Source organism: Lathyrus oleraceus, chromosome 1, assembly GCF_024323335.1.
Source record: "Lathyrus oleraceus cultivar Zhongwan6 chromosome 1, CAAS_Psat_ZW6_1.0, whole genome shotgun sequence".
In the NCBI taxonomy this organism is placed as follows: Eukaryota; Viridiplantae; Streptophyta; class Magnoliopsida; order Fabales; family Fabaceae; genus Lathyrus; species Lathyrus oleraceus.
In genome coordinates, this window is record NC_066579.1 from 392,903,214 (window position 1) to 392,911,263 (window position 8,050).

Here is an 8,050-nt window from a genome sequence, read left to right on the forward strand (position 1 = left end):
CCACGACGAATATGCGACATAATCAAACAAAAACCAAAAATGGAAATCAAAGTAAAAGATATGGTGCAATGTAACACAAAATCAAGATCTTAAAATAAGTTTAACATTGCAACAGTATTTTTACCGAGTGCGGAACCGTTGCAATCGTCGGAGGCTGGTTAATCCGTGTGGATGAGTCGTGAAGTCGGAGGGTGTTGTTGATGTGGAGCTCGCGACAGCGTTATGAATGGAGATGTTGTAAAAGCGTGACCGCTGGAGACGGAGAAGAGTGGAGGAGGACGAACGTTGTTGTCGGCGGAACGCGGAGATGGGTCGAGATTGGAAGAGACAGAAATGGCGGAAGGTTTGAGCTGTCACCGACAAAAGTTTGTCACGGTGAGCGGTTGGAGGTGCGTACGTTTATGGACGGAGGCTTTGGTGCTTGGTGCGGTTGTCGCTTGGTGTGGGTTGCGATTTTGTGAGGTTTATGGTGGTGGACACGGTGAGGCGTGTGTTGGGGTTTTGTGAGGTGTGACGGCTTTGTTGTTTGGACATGAGAGAGGATGAAGTTTGATGGTGAGATCATGGTGGTTCAGTAGCTTGAATAGTGTGATGTGTGGTGTTGTTCACGGCGGTTTAAGGGTGGAGGAAAATGAGAAGAAGCTTTTTCTTTCTCTTTTTCGTTTCTGTTTTCAGAATGTGTTTTTGGTGAGTGAGAGGGAGATTGGAGAGATGAGTGAGGTGAGGTAGTGATGTGTTTTTATTTCTCTCTTTTTTTGGTTTTATTCATTGGAAAGAGAGAGTCTGTTGGTCAGTAATGAGTGACCTCCTTATTTCCCTCAACGCTAGCTGTCACTATATATTCGTTGGAGTGGAGAATACCAGCTGGCAATCACAAAGAATCAAATGTGCAACCTTATTATATTTTTTTTAAATTAATCCTTATTAAATAAAATTTGGTCTTCATAAATTTCTAAACAATATTTTAAGTTAATAAGTTCTGATTACTTTAGTTGAATGATTAAAACCAGAGAAATAGTGACCGATTATAAATAGAAGTGGATGTGAATTTGCTCGAAAAATTAAATCAGACACACTAAAATGATCAGCACAAAATATACTTATTGAAAAAATACAGCGTTTCTTCAAATTCTAAAATAAGTTTGCACCGGTTAAAAGGCTCAGGCGGGTCAAAACGCAACTGAAACAGCCGCTGAAAAATACAACGAGCACACCAGGTTAAACTACATGAACCGTAGATTAATAATACTGGCGTCTGTAATTTTAATTTCGAAACTTTTTATCCGCTGATTTTGTCCATACTTGAGGAACGATTCAATCGATCTGTCTGTATTTTCAATAAATTTATCCTGACTGATATTTCAAGTATTATTAATGATAAAATGCATGTTATGTTGTACATATGATGTAAACCTAAAATGAAATCAGATTTACGAAAATTTAAATATGGCCGGACAAAATTGGGGTATGACAGTGTCAACCATGCAAGCTACTAAGAAGTGACATGTTCAGCATGCAAGAGAGAGGACAACCACGTGTCAGACATGCAGACACACACTCCAAATGAATTGGCGCCCCACTCATTCCTTGCACATGGGCGCCAATTCAAGTGGAGACACCTTGCCAAAGCATGCATTCAGACCTCAAAACCAAGCAATCAGACCTAGGTCTTGCATGCATGTCCCTATGGAGGCGCCAATTTGAATGGCGGCCCTTCTTAAAGGTTGTACATGGTCACCAATTCAAGTGGAGACACCATGGAAGCACAACTTTTCATGCTCCCGTCCATTTGCCTATAAATACATCCACTCCATCAACACTTCTTCCACACCATCACTCTCACTACTTCTTCTACAATACTTCTTCTACAATTTCATCTGCAACAACTTCTTGTAGTTTCATCTACACCAATCCCCCGACAAAATGTCTATCCTCACAATGGGCGAATCACATAGAGGAACGGTTGCAAACATCGCAACATATGTAAGTTTTTTCTTTTGTTAACTTTTTATCTTTCATCTTCACCAACCCCCTTTTATTTTAACATACCAACTTAGTCAAGTTTTTTGTTCTTTCTTTTATAGGATGTATCAAGGTTCCGAACTCGGGTCCACGAATATGTCCATATGGACCCGATGATTCAACCTTATGTTGAACTCGCCGGTTTTGGTCATATAAGCAAGATTTTGTCTTGGTCCATAGATAACAAATTCATTCTAGCTTTATGCGAAAGATGGAGACCAGAGACACACACATTTTGGTTCTCAACCGGTGAGTGTACCGTGACGTTAGAAGACGTCTACATGCTTTTGGGACTACCCATTGAAGGTAAGGCTGTTAATGGTAAAACCAACTATGCAAATTCAATTTGCATGGATCTCTTAGAGATTGATTTGTTAGATGATAATTCAAGAGGTCAAGGTATACTACTCTCACGCCTTAAGTCGTACTATAATAGTTTATACTTAGATGAGCATTCTATCGAAGATGCTCGAATAATAAAAACTAGGTATTACATTATGCTGTTAATTGGCTCGTTTTTATTTCTCGAAGGTAGTGGTTCTAGCATGCATATTATGTATTTACCTCTACTTAGACATGTAGATAGAATAGGGAGTTACAGTTGGGGATCTGCTTGTCTAGCCTATCTCTATAGCTCCTTGTGCAAAAACTCACACAAAGACACATCTATATTTTCTGGATGTGGTGTTTTGCTACAAACATGGGGTTGGTCAAGACTACCGTCTCTAGCACCCGTCAATAACAACCCTTTCACATTTCCGTATGCACAAAAGTAAGTTGTTTAAATTGCTATATCTTTACTTACTTCTTTAAAGATTATTACCTCTAACTAATATTTTTTGACTTTTTGGTGTAGATGGTATGCACGTGGTATGAGTTACAACAGATGTCCAAGACATTGTATTACTCAATATTGCAACCTGTTGGATCACCTTCGACCGACAGACGTAAGGAAAATAACTTAATTATTTCGTTATATTTTGTTAACTTCTTCTACCTTGACTATAATCATATCTTCTTTCACACTTCAGTTCATTTAGCGTCCATACCTTAATTTGGATCATGACCATGAGGTCAACGCTGAAGACGCGGCCGTATGGACTGCATGCACACCGATAATACGGTTCACAACTGTGGAGATGCACAACAGTGATCGTGTGAAGTTGCAGTTCGGTATGCCCCAAAATATCCCAGATCCCCTAGCTAGCCTAGAAGAATGACATCTGCGCAAAGTTAACGACCAATGGAACTTCAATCCATGGCAAAGCTTTGCAAGATCGGAGTGTCGCAAATGGAAGCACCGTCATGACCATGTATTAACTGACGCAGTCATGCCAACTGAAGAAAAATCAAGTCGTACTTATATGGCTTGGTACAGATCGGTTGGTTTTCAGTTCATCATCGAGGATATATACTTGGACGACCCACGCCAAATGACTTACACACCTGACACCTCACCATCAAACCCCCAACAACAGTGTCAGACCGGATACACACAACCCCCTGTCCGTCAAACATTCCGTTCAACCAACACACAGACATACAACCAAAACATTCCATACACCCAACCCCAATACCAAGAGCATACCCCATACCACCACCAACAAATTGACCATCAACCTGAGACTCAACATCACTTCGCACCCACCCCATCACCCTACCAAAGTCGCCTAAGCTAGAACACCCAACGATCATTCAACACCAACCGCCCCTCCTCCTACCGTAGCCAAGAAGCCCAAACTTCACAAAACCAAAACATCCAACAACCCTATCTCTACCAAACACTCCAACAACCTTTCCAACCTTTCCTCGATGCATTGTTCACACCCATGTCTCCCTTCAACCGTCCCGGTTGCCCATCAATGAGTCAACCACATCCCAACTTCTCTAGCATGGGTCATGAGCTCAGCTACGGCGGTACACCATCGATGCATACTGAAGACTATGTCGACTTATCTGACTACCTCAACAGACCTTCTCCTGTAGTTGGTAGTGACGCTCCTGACCCCTCAGATGCTCAAACACCGGTACAGAATCGTCAACATGGGTTAGGGCCACGGGTTAGGGTAGCTAGAGGATGTGGGACCGGAGGTCGGTTAGGTGATCCCGGTCATCACCATTAGGTTTCTTTGTGTGAACGACAAATTTTATTAATATCAAGTGGTCATATATCAAATTTATCTATCACGTATACTACTTACCAAAAAAAATTGCATTTTAGGAGGAGTCTCCAATTGAATTGACGCCTCCTCTTAAACCCTACACAGGGGCGCCAATTGAATTGGCTAGGGAACCTGCCCTAGCCAATCCAATTGGCGCCTCCATCCAATTTTTAAGAGGAGTCTCCAATTCAATTGGTGACTTCTCCTAAAAGTGGGATAGTTTGGGATTTTTTTTGAAACCAGGGGTATTTTGGGAATTTCCTTGAAAAAGTGGGTTATTTTCGTAAAAAATCCTGTTTTTGGTTGAAACAGAATTTTCCACTCATATAAATTGTTCCTATTATATAAAGTTTAAAGTTTCGTTGAAACAAAATTTTCCACTCTTTTTTTAAACCAACATTCAAATTTACTATTAAAATAACCACCTCTCCAATTCATCATGCTCTCATTGTTTCTAACATCACAAATTTCATCGATCACTCTTGACATGAAAAAATACAATGCAATATTTAGTTCAAACCGTTCAAAATACATGTATCAGCATACAAAGTTCTTGACAATATCATTTTACTGTTACCAAGAGATGCCACATCCTTTTTAACATCTCTAAAAGAAACTGAGTCCAGCCCTTACGAACATCTAAATGTTATTTTATTTTTGCAATGAATTTATGACATTATGTTTTGTTCCGTCTTGGAATTTGAATTCAGGCGTAAGTTGATGATGAAGAATTCGAAATCGATGGTTCTGATCTTCGATACGCTGGCGGACCTATAAGATTAGCATTCCAACGTGCAAGTTAATTCAAGATTTAAGATGAGTATAACGAAAAGTGGAAATCAGAAAGTGTATCTTGCATTTCACGTGGAATGACTTTATACCTTGGGTCATTCATACTAGATTGGCATTAATTAGGGCCTTAACTCTTTGGGCCTTTTGCTGACCCATAATAGTTTTCCCCATGGTTTTTTGGGCAGTACTGAGTCCAAGGAAGTCTTCAGCGGTCGTGGTCGACCTCAAAGAATGTTGTTCACCTTGAGTTAGAAGTGGAAACACTTAAAGTCAATTGAAAAAAATAGTGGGGAACATGTGCATTAAATGCATTTTTATCAATAAAATATTTCACTGCTTCTTTCTGAAACGTGGGCTGAAGTGACTAGTCAAGGCATGTTGCTTTTTATAGTGCACTCGGGTACACTCGGGTTTGTTTATGTTTCCCAAGGAAAATCCAACTGTTAGTTTTGTAACTTCCATTTGCAACTGATTTTCCTCGTTGCCCACCTTCGCCTATATACATGGGTTGTTGAGTGTAGAGAATTTTTTTCGCAATCCTTGCAAGTCAGTTTTCCTTCACGAGCGTTTCTTATTAGCAAGTATCTTCCTTTCTTTCCTCCTTGAAGTATTTACCATAATAGTTGCAGCTCTTCACTTAAAACTTCTACCTTTCTCTATTACATTTGCTTCACCAACTTCTCCTTACCAGGTATCTTTTTCACCTCAAACTTTTACCTTCAGCATTTTCTATTATTTAGTCAAGATAAATGGTAGCTTTAATCGCATAGATAGCGATTATGAGAGGGATGCTTCTTCTTTTGTGAGGATGAGAATATCACTGGCTTAAACTCCTACCCCCTTGTCCATGATCACATGGGCCATGAAGTTATATCCTTTACGAAGATTCTGATCCAGAAAGGGTATATAGGAGCTCTCATGATAAAAGAGCTTCTTCTAGGGATTCTTTTGATGCCCTATTGTCAAATGATGATACTGACAAGGATCGTACGACTGTTCATAAGCCCCATTCGAAATTTCAAACCGCTAAGTTAAGGAGAGAACACGTTGGGGATTTCATTCAAGTTTAACGGAGAGCCTACAATCGCGACCTAAGTGAAATCAAGATACACATGGAGCACAAGAATATACCGGGCGTAATTTCTTGGCATAAGTCTGGCGATCAAGGTTGAAATAGAAAGGATCATTCATGTGGAGGAAGTTTAGTCCAAGATATTTAGGACCTTATGAAATCGTTGAACGAGTACGCAAAGTGGCATATCGATTAATGTTTCCACCTCCCCTCTTCAGTCTCCATGAAGTTTTCCCTGTATCACAACTTTAGAAGTTTGTTTCCGACTCCTTTCATCCTATCCTATCTATTTATGTTAAAGTAGAGGTGGATCTCTCTTTCTAAACTAAACCAATTCAAATTGCGGACAATGTAAGCAAGTCGTTACAGAATAAGGAAATACCCATTGTGAAGGTTCTTTGGGAGGATTTGCATCCGGGCGAAGCTAGTTGGGAACTCGAGTCGGAAATGCGGGGATCATATCCTCATTTGTTTTGGTAAGCTTTAAATTTGAGGACAGCTTTTATTTTATGGGGGAAAGGATGTAATACCCTATAATTTCTAGGCACCTCATTAACCTTTAATGGTAAAATTATATACCAAATGAAAATTAGGGGCACCATTAGAAATATGTAAAAAGAAGTAAGGGAATTATGGTCAATTTCTAAGCCTTATCTCTCCTGAATCATGCCATAGGGCAGAAGAAGGAATAATTAGGAGTATACTCTCCAAGGATTCGTATCCTCGTGCCTACATATTCTCATCGTGTAATGAGAAAGTCAGAGCAATCGTAGTTCGTGGAACCACGAGAACAGAGAAAGAGATATACAGTGATGAAAAGTATAACTTGTATCAACATAATGGTATTAAAAGGTATTTGTCCAAGCAACGGGGACTCACAAGATAACCCAACTTCAGAGATTAACTGCCATGAAATGAGGAGAGAGATATTTGTCTAAGCAACAGGGACTCACAAGATAAATACCGTCTCAAGGGATGATTGCAGTACTGTAGTACAAGGAATAGTGTAACACTGGATGGGGAACAAACAGTTTGAGATCAAAGAAGGATAATATCTTGGATCCAAGAAGGAGATAGAATCTGAATCAAAGAGCAAGGTAGGCATTTACCAGTACGTGGGCTAGCAAGACCGCCACTATAGGGTAAAGCCAAAAACAAAGATTGAATTAAGTGTTTGGGTATAGTCCCAAACAACTCTCGATTGATGAGATGGATTATCGCTAAGTTGTCCTAAAAGGATGGACAAGGAGTCCAAGGAGACATATGATTGATCTCAAAAAGATGGTATTGACTGAATGAATGAAGAATGATTGATTGATAAATAGGGTAGCTCGCGAAGAATCTGGATTCTTCTGCCTACGCATCCTTATAGTGTAATAAGAAAATCAGAGCTCTCATAGTTCAGCCCATTAGGGTTGAAAACAAGGTGATTGGAGGCAAAAGAATGATTGAATGATTAATTCAAATGATTAGAATGAAGGATAGATTAACAAGATAATTGACAATCAATTGATAGGAATCACATTAAAGTCTATGAATAAGGGCGAACCCTTTGAATATTTGGGGCCTACGCCTCATACGCAAAGTCGCTCTAGACAAGGATAGGAGAAACTCTGTCTCATCATTTCTTACTACTTAAGGATCGTAGCACATGATACTTTCTCTTAACTGACAAGTTGCTGGTGAAGAATCTTCATTGTTGATCCTTGTATTGATGTTGCCTTGTATGAAGAAGACTTGGTAGTTTATCCGACTCGCACTGTACTAAAGTCCATGAATAAGGGCGAACGCTTTGAATATTTGGGGCCTACGCCCCATACGCAAAGTCACTCTAGACAAGGATAGGAGAAACTCTGTCTCATTATTCCCTATTGCTTAAGGCTCGTTTTGTACAATTTGAATCATATTTATCAAGTGTTGACCTTTGATTTATCTTGTATAATCCGCTACTTGATGTGATTGAGGATGCCTTGATTGAGAAACTTGACTTGAGGCTTCGAGC